This window comes from Mustela erminea, chromosome 8, assembly GCF_009829155.1.
Source record: "Mustela erminea isolate mMusErm1 chromosome 8, mMusErm1.Pri, whole genome shotgun sequence".
Lineage (NCBI taxonomy): Eukaryota > Metazoa > Chordata > Mammalia > Carnivora > Mustelidae > Mustela > Mustela erminea.
Genome location: NC_045621.1, coordinates 105,035,894 through 105,056,581, shown reverse-complemented (window position 1 = coordinate 105,056,581; position 20,688 = coordinate 105,035,894).

The window sequence follows — 20,688 nt, the reverse complement described above, 5'->3', positions numbered from 1 at the left end:
TGAAGAAACTGAGTCACAGGGAGACTTCTTAACTTGCCAAGGTCCCAGAGTTAAAAAGTGACTGAGCCAGGGTCTGAATGCAGATAGATACCAGATCCTCTGAAATATGGCTTATGGAATAAACAAAGGAATGGGCAAATGTAATTAATTAATGCAATGATTTATGCCTCTTCTGCACAAGTCCTTGTACTGATAAAGCCTAGAGAATATTCATAGTCCCATAATCCCCATCCTGGTGAATTTTTCTCCTGACCACCCCCCCCATATTCACCTTAGTTGAATAATAATTCAGAACACTGGTTTTCAAACATTTTGTTCTCAGTACTTCTTTACTCTCAAAATTTAGTGAGAATCTCTGAAGAGCTTTTGTTTATCTAAGTTATATTTGTCAACATTTGCCAAATCAGAAATTCAAACTGAGAAATTTTTAAAACACAATGTACCCAGCATGGAGAAAGATGATGTCATCTTGTGTCATGGAGTTTCTGGAAAGTTCCACCATATTTTCATGAGTAAAAAAAGCTACAACCATCTTAGTATTATAAAAATAGTTTCATTCCTCAAGAATCCCCTTAAAGGATCTTTAGGGACCTGCCAGTTGTTCTTAGACAAGAGTTTGAGAACCACCAGTGTAGATAATGTCCTTATTTCACTTAAATAGTTCTATAAGTCACAACCTTATATGTTATCAGCTTGAACTTAGTGACCAAAACCTCATTTCTCTTCCCTCCTCTCTTTTTAGTCTGACTGTTACTGAGACCCTCCTCTATTGAGAGTGTAGAGGCCACCTTCCAGGACAAAGCAGAAAGAAGGAAAGTGGGTCTAAAAGGGCTGCCCAGCAGTGGTCACACACAGAGCCTGAAGAAAGAAAGTGGGGCTAAAAGGACTGCCTTACAGCCAGTCCAGGGGCATGTCAGGGAACAGGCAGGAGATTGTAACACAGGGAGAAGAACAGACTCTACTCAGAGAAGATGACGGACAGGCAACAGGCTAGGAGGACCAGCAGGTGCAGACACAGAAAGTGATCACCCTGAAGCAAGACAAGAAGAAGAGAGGTACAGGAGACAGGGAGCAGCTCTGAAGGAGGTTGAAGAATGCAGACCCTAGCCATCCTTTCATTATTAAAAAAAAAAAAAAAAAGCTTGGCTAGAGCCCTTGGCCATGATAGCAAGATAAGAAAAGGGAGGCAGACCCCTTCCTTCCATCCTTAAAGCTGGTAATCTCATTCACTGACATTCTAGGCTCCAATAAACTCTGAAATGTAATCAGAAAAATGGCGGGTGAGATGCTGCATGGATTCACTTGATATGACATAGTGTCCTTTTTTTATCTTGTTTTGTACTCTATCTTTCTTTTATGCTAGCTTTAAGCTATTTGATTTTGTCCACCTACTTTCTCTCCTTCAGTGAGCATATTTATATTCTGCAATGAAAAGAAAGATTTCATATCCTAGCCTCTAACACGAAACTATTTCATGGAAAATGTACGTGACCTCATCTCCATCTCCTTTCTCCCCAGGAAGAAATGAATTCTCTTTGGAAGTCATCTCTGCCAGCTCACATTGGACACCATTCATTCCCAGCCAAGAATCGATACAGGAATAGATACACCTCATCATCTTCACAATCGTTTCTATTTTTCAATCATCTACCATGTGTTGAGCACTGAGATACATACTTTATATATGTTATTTCTAAGCTTCATAACAACTCCACTAAGGGAGCACCATTTTCCCTATTTTATAGAGGGAAGAAACTAAGATTCAAAGAAGTAATGTACCTTATCCAGCTGATAAGTAGTTGAGCCAAAATGTTAACACAAATTGTGATTCCAAAATTCATGTTAACCCAGTTTCCATGAAGACCTTCAGCTATCTCTCTTGCCCTAATCATCTTTAGTCTTTTAGTATATTTTCTTCATGCATCTCAAACTTGGTCACTACTGTATTAGCCATATCTCTCCTGAGAGTGTACATAATTCCGGTTTGATGATTTTTAATATGAGCGTCCACAACCCTAATCTGATAAAGAATGACCTACTGGACTTTCTAATGACCACAAAGAAGGCATGCTTACAACCTCTTAAACTTAGAGCTGAACATTTCCTCCATTGACTATAAGAGATATTATTATTTTCTTCCCTTCTCAGAGACTAATCCTTCAGTGCTTTGCTAACTATCTCTAGCCTGTCCTTGGAGCCTGTGAGTCCAATCACTTGTATAAAAACAGATTAGATAAATCTCCTTTTTGTTCATTCTGTGTGTTTTCTGTCATGATCCTGGGAGAAATTAGCTCTCTCTGGGCATCTAGGACAAAAGCACATGGAAGTTGAAAATATCTGGTTTACTGCAGAGGAGAAAGGTCCAAAAGGACCTTATTCAGAAGTTTTATTATCCCCATATATCAGCATTCAACATTTCAAAATCTCTTGCCACCATCCATTCTCCTGAGTCCTAACAGGTTAACACAGTAGATAGACAAATGCTACAATTTTCTAACTCAGAAGATTTCCCTGAAAATAGTCATATGAATATGAGTGTATTTGTGCATCTATTTACATGTGTGCATGTTGAAATGTATTTGGTAGACATGTAAAAGGAGCATGTGAGTAAAAGGTGTTACTCAAACCTACTCTTGGTAGGCTTGGTCTCTCTGAGATCTCAGAAGAATGTGAAGAATCAAAGTTGTTTAAAGTAAATAATAGATTCAGGTAAAAGAGAGGAAGTCACATCTCTTATTCACAAGCACTGCAGATTACAGAGATGTGGCTCCCATACCATATTTCCTTTGTTTAAATGTCTCAGGAGTAACATCATCAAGATTGTTTCCAATTTCAGTCCCCCTTACAAGAATACCAGTTAGTAACTATCAATAGACAAGACACCATTGTGAAAATCCCAGAAGCTGGGAGTGAGGCTGAAGTGCCCCATGGGCCACAGAGACTGAGAAGGACCACATTAGAAGGGTAAGAGGATTGGTTTACGTTGACCACATAGCCTCTCACCCAGGCTGCTACACCAAAAGGCTCCTCCACCCCAGCCTATGGTTTCTCCAGTAGGAAAAAGAGAGCCCAAAGTGGACATCCAGTTTCTTCAGCATTATAAAACACTTACTTCCTAGAAGGCTCACTCAGGTCTCACTTGACAAGGATCACCGGAGAAATCTTTTTTGAAGTTTGACCACTGGGGATCAGATAGAGATGAAAAAAGGAGTGTCATAACACCCAGGGCTCAGATCTTGTTGGACCACATTTTTGCTTGCAATGACACCCAAGCAGAGATCCCAGCCTGCAGCTTTGCCTATCTGCAGAGTTGATCTGGTGACCGTATCTGGCCAGAGAGCTCGGTAGGTAATTCTGTGTGATTTGGTCCCTCGCTGATGTACCATACGGCCATGGAGCCTCTATGGCTCACATGGACAGGGAAGTTAATTCACAGTCCTGCCCAGCTGCTGAAAAAGGCTTTAGTCTTACCCAGCTAAAAAGCTGGGCAGCTACAGAACCCATCCTATCACTCCACTCAGGAAAGAATCCAAGCCAGCAACTCTGTCAGGCTGTTGAGCATAACCACTGACCCTATATACCAGGGACTTGAACAGTGACCCGGAGCAGCCTCAGAGCCCAGCCTACCTTATTGCCTGCCCAATAGTCCTGCCCAGCAGTGGATCCCCACCTACAGCTCTACTTGATTATTGAACACCACATGTGACCTTGCCCAGGTAAGAAGCCCAACCAGTGATCCTACCTACCTGCAGAACACTACAGCCACATCAGACTAAGAAGCCTGTACAGTGACACCACTCAACCATAAAGCACAGACTCTGATCTCATCCAAGTACAGGGTAAAGATAGAGGTTCCACCAGAGGGCCTATCCAGTGACCTCACTCAACAACAGAGTAATGTCCAGTTGCTTACCCAATCACCAAGCCCACTCTCCAGCTCTACCCAAATTCAGGATACAGCCACAGCCTACAGCCCAACTTGATCATAAAGCCCTGCCCAAGATGTCACCTGGATGCAGAATCCAACCAGCAGCACCATCTTGTTGGGGAGCACAGTATGAAACCCCAAGCAACCAGGAATTATGGTGGAGCCTAACCTGTATCTCTGCCCACTAGCAATATACACCCAATGGCACCACCCTATACAGGAACACAACCTATGAGCACCCCCAACCAAAGATGATTGTAGAGCCCAGCTAGTGGACCCACATGACCACAGAGCACAGCCAGTAGACCCACCCAATCAGAAAGCCTGCCCAAAAGTCCCTGCTTGAATTATATGTGTATATTCATATGGGACTCCCAGAAGGAGAAGAGAAAAAAGAAAGAGGAAAAATAAACATTTAAGGTAATAATGGCTAAAAACTTCCCAAATGTGGGGGAAAGTTTGGGAGGAAAGGACATCCAGATCCATGAAACCCAAAGATCCCAGATAGTTTGAACTCAAAAGTTATCCCAAGATACTTTATAACTGAACTGTCAAAAGTTATAGACAAAAGAGAATTTTGAAAGTAGCAATAGAAAAGCAACTCATCACATACAAGGCAGCCCCCATATGATTCTCAATCAGATTTCTCAGCAGAAACTTTTTTGGCCAAAACAAAAGGGATGTCATATTCAAAGCATTGAAAGAAAAAACTGTCAGCCTATCATGCTATACCTGGTAAAGTTGTCCTTCAGAAATGAGGACAAGATAAACATTTCCACAAATAAACAAAAGCTGAAGAAGTTTGTCACCAGTCCTATCTTACAAGAAATGCTAAAGATGTTCCTCAATTTAAAATGAAAGGATTTTATTAACATCCTAAAAAACATACCAGTGTGTAAAACCCACCAGTAAAGGTAAATACACAGTCAAAATCTGATGTTCAAATATTGTAATGGTGGTGCCAAAATTACTTACAACTCTAGTTTAAAAGTTGAAAATAGGGGCACCTGGGTGGCTCAGTCTGTTAAGTGTAGGCCTTCAGCTCATGTCATGCTTTTGGGGTCCTGGGATTGAGCCCCACATTGGGGTCCCTGTTCAGCAGAGAGTCTGCTTCTCCCTCTCCCTCTGTGATCTCTCTTGCTCTCACTCTCTCTCAAGTAAATAAAATCTTTTAAAAAAATAAAAACTAAAAATAGAAGTTGAAAGTAAAAGTATTTGAAATAACTATAATTACAATAATTTGCTATTGAATACATGATATAAAAAAGTTGTAAATTACAACATCATCATCTAAAATGTGAAAGAGGGAGAAAATTATAAAGTTTATATATACTATTGAAGTTAAGTTATCAGTTTAAAATAGGATATTTTAACTGCAATGTTTTGTGTAAGCCTCATGGTAACCACAAGAATATACACACAAAAGATTATGAGAAAGGAGTCAAAGCATGTGACCATAAAAAGTCATCAAATTAAGAAGGAAGAGAAAAAGCAAGAAACAGAAGAGCCATAAAACTCTCATAAAACAATTAACAAAATGACAATAGTAAGTCTTAACTTATCAATAATTACTTTAAATGTAAATGGGTTAATCAAAAGGCATAATGACCTAATGAATAAATGAACAATATCCAACAATATGCTTCTTATAAGAGACTCATATTAACTTTAAGGACACACATAGGCTGAGAGTGAAAAGGTGGAAAAGCTATTCCAAGCAAATGGTAACCATAAAAAAACAGGGGTAGCTATGCCTACTCCAGACAAATGAGACTGAAGCTAAAAATGGTCACAGAAGAAAAAGAAGATCATTATATAATGACAAAAGGGTCAATTTATTAAGAAGACATAACTTTTGTAAATATTTAGGCACCCAACCAACTTTGCACCACCTAAATATATATAAAGCAAATACTAACAGAACAAAAAGGAGAAGAAAACAGCATATAATAATAGTCGGGAACTTTAATATCTCACTCTGAATAATGAATAGATCATATGGACAAAAAGAGGGACATGCTGAAAGGATTTAGACAATATTACAGACCAAACAGTCCTCACAGACATACACAGAGTATTCCATCCAACAGCAGCAAAATACACATTCTTCTCAAATGCACATGGAACACTTTCAAGACTATATCACATATTAGGCCCCCCGTAAAGTCTCAACAATTTGAGAAGACAGAAATCATATTAAGTATCTCCTCTGAACACACAGGTCTGAAACTAGAACTCAATAGCAGAAAGAGAAGTAGTAAATTCACAAATATGCAAATATTAAGCAACATGCTCCTGGACTGCCAAGGATCAAAGAAATCAAAAAGAAAAATGAGAAAATATCTTAAGACAATAAGAAATGGAAACACATGTACCTGAATTTATGGCATGCAGCCAACACACTTCTAAGAGGAAATTTTATAGTTATAAAAAGCCATGAAAAGAAGAAGAAACTAAGCCAAAATTAACAGGAGAAAGTAAATAATAAAGATTAGAGCAGAAATAGATGAAACAGGGAATAGGAAAACAATTTAAAAAGATTAACAAAACCAAGAGTTGGCTCTTTAAAAAGATGATCAAAATCAGGGTGACTGGGTGGCTCAGTGGGTTAAGCCTCTGCCTTCCCCTCAGGTCATGATCTCAGGGTCCTGGAATCGAGCCCTGAATTGGGCTCTCTGCTCGATGGAGAGCCTGCTACCCCCCCACCCCACCCCCACCCACCGCCTGCCTCTCTGCCTACTCTCTCTCTGTCAAATAAATAAATAAAATCTTTAAAAAAAAATAAACAAAATTGAAAAATCTTTAGCTAGACTAATCAAGAAAAAGATATTGAACCCAGATCACTAAAATTACAAATGAAAAAGGAGACATTATAACTGATATCACAGAAATACTGAGAATCCTAAGAGACTAACATGAACCATTAAACAACAAAAACCTGGACAACTTAGAACAAATGGATAAATTCCTGGAAATATACAACCTACCAAAACTGAATCATAAAGACATAGAAAATCTGAACAGACAAACAATGAGCAAGGAAACTGAATCAGTAATTAAAAACCCCCCAACTCAGGAAAGCCAAGATGAGATAGCTTTGCTGGTGAATTCCACCAAATACTTAAACAAGAATCAATGCTGATCCTTCCCACACTGTTATAAAAAATCAAAGAGGAGGGAACACTCTTGGTCTCATTTTATGAGCCCAGCATTACCCTGATACCAAAGCCAGACAAGGATATTAGAAGAGAGAAAAAAAAAAAAAAAACAGCCGACCAATATTCCTGATGAATAAGATGAAAAAACTGTTAACAAAATAGAAGCAAATAAAATTCAACAATACATTAAAAGTATTATACACCATGATCAAATGGGATGTATTCCTAGGATGCAAGGATGGTTCAACTTATGTGAAACAATAATTGTGACACATCACATTAATAGAATAAAGGATAAAAATGATCTGATTGTTTCAATAAATGTAGAAAAAGCATTTCACAAAATTAAACATATTTTTATGATGAAAACCCTCAATAAATTGGGTAGAGAGGGAATGTAGTTCAATATATAATACAGGCCATCTATGACAAGCCCGCAGGTAATATCATACTTAGCAGTAAAATGTTGAAAGCTTTTCCTCTAAGATCAGGGACAAAACAAGGATGCCTTCTCTCGCCACTAGGATTCAACTTGCCCAGAGAATTCAAGCAAGAAAAAGAATCCATCCAAATTGGAAAGGAAGAAGTAAGATTGCCTGTTCACAGATTATATGATCTTAGATTTAGACCTTGAAAACTGTTAGACCCCAAAACTGTTAGATATACTAAACAAATTCAGTGAAGTTGCAGGATACAAAATCAATATTCAAAAACCAGTTGCATTTCTATACACTTATGACAAATTATCTGAAAAAGAGAAAAAGAAAAAAAATCCCACTGATAATACTGTCAAAAACAATAAAATATACTTAGAAAAACTTTACCTAAGGTTGTGTAAGAACTTTATACTGAAAACTACAGACAGAGATGGAAGAAATTAAAGACAAAGACAAATAAAAAGATATCCCATGTGCATGGATCAGAGAATTGATACTGTTAAAATGTCTATACCACCCAAAGTAATCTACAGATTTAATATAATCTCTACCAAAATTCCAGTGGAATTTTTCACAGAAATAGGAAAAAAATTCTAAAGTTCATATGGAACCACAAAAGACCACAAACACCCAAAGCAATCTTGAGGAAAAAAAGAACAAAACTGTAGGTATCACACTTCCTGACTTCAAATGAAACTACAAACCTATAGCAATCAGAACAGTGTGGTACTGACATAAAAATAGACACATAGATCCATGGAACAGAATTGAGAGTACAGAAATAAATCCATGCATATGTGGTTAACTAATATTTGACAAGAAGACAACAATATTCAATGAGGGAAAAATAGTGTGTTCAATAAATGGTGCTGGGAAAACTGGATATTCACATGCAAAAGACATTGAACCCCTTATCTTTCACTGCTCAAAAAATTAACTCAAAATGAATTAAAGACTTCAATGTAAGGCTTAAAATCAAAAAAACTCCCAGAAGGAATTTCCCATAGAGAAAAAGCATCTTAACATTGATCTTGGCAATGATTTCTTGGCTATGACATCAAAAGTACAAGCAATGAAAGAAGAAATAAACAAGTGGGACTACATCAAAACAAAATGTTTTTGTACAAAAAGAAAAAAAAACTATCAACTAAATTAACATGGTAGAAAATATTTGCAAATCCTATATCTAATAAGGGGTTAATACCCAAAATATAATAGTAATTCATATAAATTAATAGCCAAAAAAAGAAATTCTGATTTTTTAAAAGGGCAGAGGAGCTGAATAGAATATATTTCAAAAAAGTTATACAGATGGCTAACAGATACATGAAAAGGTGTTCAATGTCGTTCACCATCAGAGAAATGCAAATCAAAACCACTATGAAAATCCCACACACCTGTCAGAAGGGCTGTGACTGAAAAGACAAGAGATAACAAGTATTGGTAGGAATGTGGAGAAAAAGGAACTCTTCACAGGAATATCCATCTGCACTGGCAAATAAGCACCTGACACCAGGATCCATCCTTCTGATTTCCTATGACCAGAGTCAAGGTTCCTACCCCAGGCAAAGAGCAAAAATCACAAACCCTGAACATTCCCACTAATCACAAAAGACCACTGAGGCCAAGATCTCAAATTGCTATCCCTGGAACAATGGGCTGAGAGATGCTATGGGAAGGGGGGAAAAGGAGGGGGGGTAGGAGTCGGGGTAAAATAAACTCAGGAAGAAAATTCTGCAGACAATAACCCTCTCTGGTAGCTCAGAGAGCACATTAGCATACAAAGGCTCTGAGAAGTCCTGCAGTAGAAAGGAACCTCTAACTGCTGAGCCCAAGTCTAATTTGACCACAGAACTATCTTTACTGTGTGCCTTTACTTAGACTCCTGCAGAACTAAGGTTCTCCTAAGCAGTTTGGCGGAAATGTTGTCCTAAGTTAAAAGGAAATTCAGACTGCTTTGGTTAAGGAATTATGTCTCACAACGGAATCATTTAAAGAAAACTCAAAGAAGAGAGAGAAGTAGAGAGAGAAAAAAAAAAAAGAAAAAAAAGGAGCCAGGCAGTTTAAACATTCACCACGGCCCTAGCTAGCAAATCTCATTTCTCTTTGTGAATCTCTTTTTTAGACCTTTAGCAAACTTTTGTGTTAACTTTGCACACACTAACATTTGTGTAATGTGTGCACGTGTATACATGTGAGAGGGTTCCCAGGCCTGAAGCATTCCCCTCAACAAAGGAAAACAAAGCTGCATATAAACCCCCACAAAGAGAAGCACAGCTACTTCTACAGGTCACCAGGACTGAATACGCTGCCAACTGGGCTTTCAAACCACATGTTTAAAATGAAAATTAGGGGCGACTGGGTGGCTCAGTCAGTTAAGCATCTGCCTTTGGCTCAGGTCATGATCTCAGGGTCCTGGGGTCAAGCTCCGAATCAGGCTCCCTGTTCAGTGATTCCATGTTCTGCCCTCACTCATGTTCTGTCTCTCTCACTCAAATAAATAAATAAAATCTTCTTTAAATATTAGAATTAAAATGTAGTATCTCAAGAGGGAAGAGCAAGATGGTGGAGAAGTAGAAGACCTAATATCATTGCATTCTAGAAGTTCCGCTAGATAGTTATCAAACCATTCTGTACACCTACAAACTCAATAGGAGATCGAAGAGAAGAAGATCAGCAATGCTAGGAACAGAAAAGCAACCACTTTCCAGAAGGTAGGATATGCAGAGAAGTGAATCCCAGGCAACATTCGGAAAGAGAGACCACAGCAGGAGGGGCCGGCTCCTGGCAAGTGGTAAAGCCCCAAGATTTTTAGAAGTCTGCTCCACTGAGGGACTTCACTCCAGAGGCTACAAAGCAGGGGTGGAGCCCTCACAAGGACATTGTGGTCTCAGGACCCATGGGGTCACAGAAAGACTGGGCATGTCTGAGTGTGGCAGAGCTGCCAGGTATTAAAGCAGGGAAGCTGGCGCAGAGATGGAGCCAAGGAGTGAGCTCTCAGCTCAAGGTTACCTTAAACCATGATGCAAGGCACATTTGGATCATTGCTCTTCAAGCAGGAACCCCACAAGTAGCAGATCCAGGGAAACCCCCTCCTTCCTTCTCTGGGAGGAGCAGCACAGGAATGCACGGCAGGAATCTGCTGGGTTTAGAGACTCCAAACGGGGCCATGTTCCAGAGATAGAAACACTTGGTCACAGTCCAGGTGAGCCTGGAATGCGGCCAGAGACTGGGGAGTTGGGAGTGATTAACTGCTTTACTCTGGTGGCACACTGAGAACTGGGGCCTCGAGCTCTCAGCTCCTGTGGGCCAGAGGTTGGGAGGCTGTCATCTTCATTCTTGTCCTCTAAAGCTCTACAGAAAGCATTTCAGGGAACAAAGCTACCAAGAGCAAAACCGCACAGATTACTTAGCTTGACCCCTGGCAAGGATGGTGCAATTCTGCCTTAGGCAAAGACATTTGAGAATCACTGCAACAGGCCCTTCCCCCAGAAGATAAGCAAGAACATCCAGCCAAGACCAAGTTTACTGATCAATGAGAACTGTGGAACTCCAGAAGTAGGGGAAAGCAACACAAAATTCATAGCATTTTCCCCATGATTCTTTTGTCTTTCAAAGTTAATTTTTTTAATTTAATTTTTTTCTTATTCTATTTTTCTAATTTTTCCTCTTTTCTATTTTAATGTTTTTTAACTATTTTATCTTATCAATAACTTTTTAAAAATCTTTTTTCATTTTCATTGTTATAGTCATATTCTATCCCTTCATTGTATTTAGCCTTCCTTTTTGTATACATATAGATTTTTCTTTCTTTAAAATTTTGGGATACAGTTTCTTCTAAAAGATAAAAATATACCCTAAATCTAATGCATGACTTTGTTCTAGTCTCCAATCTGATCATATTATTTCCTTTTTTTTCTTTTCTTTCTTTTTTCAACCAACTTCTTATAAATTCCTTTTTTAGAATCTTTTAATTTCATCTTTACAGTCATATTCCAGCCCCTCATCATGTTTATCCTTATTATGTGTGTGTATATATATATATATATATATGTGTGTGTGTGTGTGTATATATATATATACACACACATATATATAGGCTTTTCTTTCTTTAAAATTTTGGAAGGCAGTTTTTTCTAACAGACCAAAATACAACACAAATCAAGTGTGTGGCTCTGTTCTATTCACCAGTCTGAGATATATCTATCTATTTATCTATCTATATATAGAGATAGATAGATAGATATTCTCATATATACCAGTTTGATATAATATATATACATATATTATATATATTTTTTCCTCTTTTATTCTACCCCCCTCCCCTGCATTTCAGGTCTCTCCTGATTTGGTTAGTGCATATTTTTCTGGAGTCATTGCTACCCTTTTAGTATTTTGTTCCCTCATTCTTATATTTTTATCTGGATAAAATAACATGGTAGAAAAACTCACCTCAAAAAAAAAAAGGAACGAGAGAGTACTGATGGCTAGGGACCTAATCAATATGGACACTAGTAAGATGTCAGATCTAGAATTCAGAATGACGATTATCAAGGTGCTAGCTGGGATTGAAAAAAGCATGGAAGATACTAGAGAATCCCTTTCTGGAGAAATAAAAGAACTAAAATCCATCCAAGTTGAAATCAAAGAAGCTATTAATGAGGTGCAATAAAAAATGGAGGCTCTTACTGCTAGGACAAATGAGGCAAAAGAAAGAATTAGTTATATAGAAGACCAAATGATAGAGAATAAAAAAGCTGAGAAAAACAGAGATAAACAATTACTGGACTGTGAGGGGAGAATTTGAAAGATTAGTGATACCATAAGATGAAACAATATTAGAATAATTGGGATCCCAGAAGAAGAGAGAGAGGATCAGAAAGTATATTGGAGCAAATTACAGCAGAAATTTTCCCTAATTTGGCAAAGGGAACAAGCATCAAAATCCAGGAGGCACAGAATACCCCATGCAAAATCAGTAAAAATAGGTCCACATCCTGTCATCTAATAGTAAAACTTACAAGTCTCAGTGACAAAGAAAAAATCCTGAAAGCCACTCAGAACAAGAGGTCTGCAACATACAATGGTAGAAATATTAGATTGGCAGCAGACCCATCCACGAGACCTGGCAGACCAGAAAGGACTGGCATGATATATTCAGAGCACTAAATGAGAAAAATATGCAGCCAAGAATACTATATCCAGATAGGCTGTCATTGAAAATAGAAGGGGAGATTAAAAAAAAAATAAAAAATAAAATAAAATAAAAACTTCCAGGACATATGAAAACTAAAAGAATTTGTAAATACCAAACCAGCGCTACAGGAAATATTGAAAGGGGTCCTCTAAGCAAAGAGAGAGCCTAAAAGTAACAGACCAGAAGGGAACAGAGACAAAATACAGTAATAGTCACCTTACAGGCAATACAATTGCCCTAAATTCATATCTTTTAATAGTTACCCTGAATGTAAATGGGCTAAAGCCCCAATCAAAAGACACAGGTTTTAGAATGGATAAAAATAATCAATATCCTGTCTGCAAAAAACTCATTTTAGACCCAAATTTAAAGTAAGGGGGTGAAAAACAATTTACCAAGCTAATGGACATCAAGAGAAAGCTGGGTGGCAATTCTTATATCAGAGAAGTTAGATTTTAAGCCAAAGACTATAATAAGAGATGAGGAAGCACACTATATCATACTTAAATGATATGACCAACAAGAAGATCTAACAACTTTAAATATCTATGCCCCTAACATAGGAGAAGCCAATTACATAAAACAATTAATAACAAAATAAAAGAAACACATCAACAATAATGCCGTAATAGTAAGGAACTTTAACACTCCCCTCACTGAAATGGACAGATCATCTAAGCAAAAGATCAACAAGAAAATAAAGGCTTTAAATGAAACACTGGACCAGATGGACATCACAGATACATTGAGAACATTCCATCCCAACACAAGAGAATACACATTCTTCTGTAGAGCACACGGAACATTCCCCAGAATAGATCACATCCTGGGTCACAAATCAGGTCTCAGTTTGTGCCAAAAGATTGGGATCATTCCCTGCATATTTTCATACCACAATGCTTTGAAACTAGAACTCAGCCACAAGAGAAAAGTTGGAAAGAACTCAAATACATGAAGGCTAAAGAGCACCCTATTAAAGAAGGAATGGGTCAACCAGGAAATTAAAGAATTTTTAAAAACTCATGGAAACAAATGAAAATGAAAGCACAACTGTTAAAAATCTTTGGGACACAGCAAAGGTGGTCCTGAGAGGAAAGTATATAGTGATACAAGCCTTTCTCAAGAAATAAGAAAGGTTTCAAGTACACAACTTAACCCTACACCTAAAGTAACTGGAGAAAGAATAGCAAAGAAAGCTTAAACCCAGAAGGAGAAGAGAAATAATAAAGATCAGAGCAGAAATCAAAGAAAGAGAAACCAAAAGAACAACAGAACAGATCAATGAATGTAGGAGCTGCTTCTTTGAAAGAATTAATAAGATTGATAAACCCCTGACCAGACTTATCAAAGAGAAAAGAGAAAGGACCCAAATTAATAAAATCATGAATGAAAAAGGAGAGATCACAACCAACACCAAAGAAACACAAACAATTATAAGAACATACTATGAGCAACTATACACCAGCAAATTTGACAATCTGGAAGAAATGGATGCATTCCTAGAGACACATAAACTACCAAAACTGAACCAGGAAGAAATAGAAAACCTGAACAGACCCATAACCAGTAAGGAGATTGAAGCAGTCATCAAACATTTCCCAAGAGCCCAGGGCCAGACAGCTTCCCATGGGAATTCTACCAAACATTTAAGGAATTAATACCTATTCTTCTGAAACTGTTTCAAAAAATAGAAATGGAAGGAAAACTTCCAAACTCATTTTATGAGGCCAACATTACCTTGATCCCAAAGCCAGCCAAAGACCCCATTAAAAAGAGACCATACCTCTGATGAACATGAATGCAAAAATTCTCACCAAAATAATAACCAATAGAATATTACAGTACATTAAAAGGATTATTCACCACAATCAAGTGAAATTTATTCCTGGATTGCAAGGTTGATTCAACATCCACAAATCAATGTGATACAATACATTAATAAAAGAAAGAACAAGAACCATATGATACTCTCAATAGATGCTTAAAAAGCATTTGACAAAGTACAGCATCCTTTCTTGATCAAAACTCTTCACAGTGTAGGGATAGAGGGTAAATATCTCAATATCATAAAAACCATCTATAAAACACCCACAGCAAATGTCATTCTCAATGGGGAAAAACTGAGATAATATAATTATTATATTATAACAAGAATAATAACTTTTTAAAATGCAAAAAAAAAAAAAATGTAGTGCCTCAGGATGGTTTGGTTTTGTTTTTGTTTTGTTTTTTCCTTACAACTAAGGAGCTTAGGAACAGATAAAAACCTAATTACCTAGGGAAAAGATTCATGCAGTTTATTCTACAGAGACTGTGAGACCCAGCCTTATTCTCTTGGAGGATTTGTGACATTTGACTATGGTAAGGAGAGTTGATGCCGCCCAACAGAACAGGTCTCCCCTCAGTCCCCCTACATCTCCCCTATGTTGCTTCTAAGGGAAAAACCTCTGCCTGACAAAGACAACCAAGAAAGCTGCTCAATAAGTCATCTTTGGGGGAGGCTGGGTGGCTCAGTGGGTTAAAGCCTCTGCCTTTGGCTCAAGTCACGATCCCAGGGTCCTGGGATCGAACCCCGCATCGGGCTCTCTTCTTGGCCGAGAGCCTTCTTCCTCCTCTCTCTCTGCCTGCCTCTCTGCCTACTTGCAATCTCTGCCTGTCAAATATAAATAATCTTTTTTAAAAAATAATAAGTCATCTTTGGGTCCACAAGGACAGCGATCCATGGCTGTACCCCTCAAGCCAGTCTGAGCTCAGATGGGGTGTGAGTTTGAATTGTACAGTGTGGCAAGTGTGAAGACAAGTGAACAGAAAGTACCCACCCCTGAGCATCTAGAAAGGACACTCTGCCAAGCATTTCACACTTGTCTCTAACCCATCTTTTCTTACACAGGAAGCATAAGGATCATATGATGTAAAGGAAGACAAGAGAGCTTTGAGGACCTGAATGCCATGTATTCCGATACCCAGGGGCATTGACCTTGAGTGACAGAGACTCCGTCCTCCAAGGCAACAAGTCCAGGCACTCAGCTCCAAAGCTAAACTGGTTCAGGCCTGTGCCACTTCCTAAGGAACCAGCTTTTGCTTTGGAACCTACCTTCTTTCCTCTGCCTTTTGCCACTGAGACTGGAGGACAGGAGTGGGGAGCGGAAGTGGGGAGGGAGTGTGCTCCTCCCTTTTGCTTGCTGGTTCTGCCAGGACTGGCCCTGGTTCCAGCAGCAGAAGCTGGCTCCACATCCCCAGTACATGCTGGAGCATACAGAGCCAGTCACAGTGGGGTCCCTCCAGGTGCCAGGCAGGGCTGTCTTCTTAGAGGTCTGAGCTGCTCCGGGCTCTCCTCTGAGCTCCTAAGACACCAAAGCATCCGCTCCGACAGACAGCACCCAGTTCTGCAAGCCTCAATCCATGCTCCTGGGAGAGCAGCTGAAGTGGGGCCGGACACATTATGCAGGCCCCTTATCTGACTTACTGGATGCTGATCACCCCATTCTCTCCCTTTACTCCCGCATTCTTAGCGGTGCACAGTGCTTACTACATACTCACCTCTGCCCTATCTCAAGGTTCCCTGTTCACGCTTTTGTAGCCCTCCAAAGACCTGTACAAACAACTGCCCATATTAAATTCCCTTTGTGAAGTACCTAGTGTTTCCGATTTCCTGACCTTATACAGGCCTCGACTCCGGCTGACCCTAAATGTGCAATCAGAGCGGCATACTCCCCGAGAGAAAATCCCGCTTCATTCTTCTGACGTCCAACACACCCTTCCAGAGCCGTGTTGTGGCTTTTATTCTCCCCGTCCGTGAATCTTCACCAGCCCTGGAAGCTAAAATGCACCCAGGCCTGTAGCCCAGTCCTTATCTCAGCCCCATTAAGCTGCTAGCCTCAGGCCTCGCCTACAGCTCCCAGGAGCAGTTCCTTCCACATCTAACTTCTCTTGGCAGCTCAAGAGCCTCCCTTCTGCTGACCTTGGCTCACGGTGGAAAGGAGCTAAAATACCTTGTTTGACAGGAAGGCATATGGGCAGGCGAGCAACCAGCCACACTTAGAGAGCTGTTGTTCATAGGACATCCTCCAGACCTGGGGGAGAGAGGGAAGAGGAGAAAGGCTCTTGTCCTTCCTTACCCGCCAGCATGATTCTAGCCACACTATATCACAGGGCCTCCTTCTCCCATTATAGCACACCCTGCATTTAGCCACATGTCCTCTTTCAGTTGCTGAAACTGACACATGGCAGGTGCATAATTGCCATCTACTACATCTAAAAAAATCAGAGAGTAAATGAAAAAATGCTGTCAAGGGTCTTCCAACCCAATAAGATTGATAGGAAAGGTAAGGTCAAACTTCCATTCAGAATTAAACTTTCCAGTCCCTGATTAAAGGTATAGAAACTATTTGTGGGCTGAACTGTGCTCTTTCAAAATTACCATGTTAATATCCTGACCCTGGTTCACAGAATGTGACTCTTTGGGGGCCTTTAAAGAGGTGATTAGGTAATATGAGATCATCTGAATGGGTCTTATTCCCAAATGACTGGTGTCTTTCTAAGAAGAGGAGACAAGGACACAGACACACACAGAGGGGAGACCATGTAGGACACAGGGAGAAGGCTGTCTACAAGCCAAAGAGAGAGGCCTCAGAAGGAACTCACCTACAGACATCTTGATCTTGGACTTCCAGCCTCCAGAACTGGGGAAAATAAATGTCTGCCATTTCAACCATCCAGTCCATAATATTTTGTCATGGCAACCCTAGCAAACCAAATAAAGAGGCCATATATTCTAAATTAAAATCCAGGAGCCAAGTGTAAGACCATTTGTTATAAAATTAAGACTAAAATGCTGGGAAGGCTTGAAGTAAAGCCATCTAGAGAAAGGTCCTTCAGAACGTCATGAAAGGACTTAACGCTGAATGGGGTACAACCCAGGCCTACTTTATGCTGAACCAGGTCTCCCCAAAACCCCATCCCCAAGGCTGAATGGAAAAGAGCCGCTGAACTCTGTTCAGTGGGGAAGGGGCAGTCAGACCCATGGCCTGTGACAAAGTACCCAGTGCTTGGAATTCCTCTTCTGTTTCACATTCCCCACACTCCATGGTATATCCCCAAAGAGATGCAGGCTGCAAATTCACTACTTTTTAGTTTGAGTAAAGTCACTTACCTTCTCTCTGAACTTCTAATAGTTCTGTAAAGTTGGGAAAACAAAATCTACCTCAAATAAATTATGTCAATCATATTTAAGAGAACTTTACAAGGGCACCTAGGTGGCTCAGCTTCTTGGTTTTTGGCTCAGGTCATGATCTCAGGGTTATGGGATCAAGCCCCAAGTTGGGCTCAATGCTCAGCATGGAGTCTGCTTGAGATTCTTTCCCTCTCCCTCTCCTTCTGCCCCTCTTCCTGTTCGTGCATGCTCATGCACGTGCTCTCTCTCTAAAATAAATAAATAAAATCAAATCTTTTTTCAAAAAGGACTTTACAAATTATGAAGTACAAAGCCAGTGTAAGCCAATAATTACAAGGATCATTCCTTTCCAATGCAAAAATATGCAAAAGCCTTTTTCCTTATTTCTCTCCAATTCAACTGACATGAACAGTCCTCAAAAAGAATTGTCTTTGTTCAGGGCACCTGGGTGGCTCAGTCAGCTAAGCGTCTGCCTCCAGCTCAGGTCATGATCCCAGGGTCCTTGGATCAAGCCCCTCATCGGACTCCCTGCCTGCTTCTCCCTCTCCCTCTGCCCCTCTCCTTCCTTATGTGTTTGCTCTTGCTCTCTCTCTCTCTCTCTCTGTCTTCCAAATAAATAAAATCTTAAATAAAAAATAAAAAAGAATTGCCTTTGTTCGGGTTCCCCCAGAAGTACAGCCTGAAATAAGAATTTGTGTGCAATGCGTTGATTTTAGAAGTGGCCCAGGACAGCCCAGGAAGGAAGTGGAGAAGTAAGATGAGGCAGGGAAGACAGTCAATGAAAGGTTCATCACCACTCCAGCTGCCCCTGTGGGCAACTGGAACACAGTCCAGTGGAGGTCTCTGAGTGTACTGATGCACCAACGCCCCTCACCACTGGCTAAGAGACACTCTCAGAAGGTGTTAATTTGGACATTTGCAGCAGATAGAGCTGGCTCTGGTCACCCAAGAAAACCTTCAAGCAAAGGTAGTGGCGATTTGAAGCCAAACACAACTGCATTAAATGAGAAGGCCCAATGACAATGTGAACATGGGCCTGAAGAACCATCCAAGGATGGTTCCGAGTGGTGGCTCAAACTGGACTTAATGTGACTTTGAAACAAAGAACTCTTCCATTTCTTACAAACCAAATATCACAGATGAGTCCAAATCTCTATATACATCACACATTTTTCTGCTTTAAACTTCAGTATACAGCTCTCCTACTCCTTTGGATTTCTGCTCCAAGATACTCACTTCTTGGTGACAGGTTCCCTTGAGTCCTAGTGAGAAATCAAGCCCTTCTGAGCATGCGTCATCATCTTCATCCATAGGTGGACCGTTCATTGAGGACTCATTCCCATGGGTCTCTTCTATCTTTCATCCACCTGCTCACTCCCACACACAGTCACCTCCCCATACCATGGCACATTTTAAAGACAGCTGTCAGAATAGGACAAGCATAGGCTATAGTAACAAAGAACCCCCAAATCTCAATGGTTTTGCACAACAGAATTGTGTTTCTCACTCAGTTCCATGTGGGTTTGGGTGGTCCTCTAGGGCTTGGACAATCCAGGGTCCTTTGGTTGCAGGGCTCCACACTCAAAGAATCACACATGGGCTTGTCAGGGACTCAGCCCAGGTGAACACACATGTGCCCACTTTTGTCTCTTTGTCCAGAAATAGTCACAAGCTAACTGCAAGGGGCACAGAAGTGTAATTAATGTCTATGGGCCCAAGAAGGAAAGGAGAATGGTCACTGGTGCACTGTCATTATGTGCACAAGTGACCCCCAGGGAGTGGTCTTGTGAGAACCCACTGACTGCAGAGCCTCAATATGGTACCAGTGTGTGGGGGGAGACATAGTCCAGAACCAAGAATGCAGAATCAAAGTTGCTCAGGGGACGAAGCAAGTTTACCAAATACTCTGCAAATTCTTACCATTACTAGAGCCACATAGGATAACAAACCCTTATGTCTCCGAATATTTTGCTTTTCATTTCATTGGTCTGTAATCTGTGTGAATCAGATTATTTGTCTAATAATGCATTGGGGTACTCAAGTCCCAGATGTCAGAGTGAATACCTCAGGAAGCCAGGAGCTCATAAGAAGAGGGGAGAAGAGGGGAGTCCCCAGGATAAATATGTGACAAGTGACAGTCACAGAGAGGCTGACCTCCACTGGTAGATTCCCTGATGTGGTAATATTAAAAGGGACCTGAAGCTGGGGTACGTGGTGGGGGGGCAGGGGCGGTGTCTGAGAAATATCCAAAAATCCATAGGATTTTTGGCAGCTAGACAAGAGAGCGCCATGCCTTTCACCTCTGATGTCCAAATAGACATACAGATACCAGTGAAATCCCTACGACTTGTAAGCCAGTGGGACCTCGTCTTTTTGAGCCATCATAAGAACCCCAAAGAGAGACCAACAAGGAGATCCTGGCACTGGCGGGGGAAAGTGCTAACACTCCAAGAACTGACACAGTTTGGGTACTCAGAAGATCAATCTCAAGGGCCTCATAACAAATTAAGGCTGGGAACTTTCCTGGAGCTGTTGAACCTCCGGTGTGGTTCCTAATGAGCCAGTTGCAATTCTTCCCCTACCTCAAAAACATGTGCTTTAATCAGTGTAGACGCTTGGGGTATTTTTTTTTTTAACCCTGAAGATTAAAATATACTCTCCGCCAGCATCAGCACTGTCTTCACTTCTGATTGGCTTCAAAAGCAGCTGAATATGGAAACCTCAAGTGAGCGGCCCCAGCAGCCTGCTCCCAGGCCAGGAAACCACATGCATCCAATGGAAGATTTGGGCCAGGT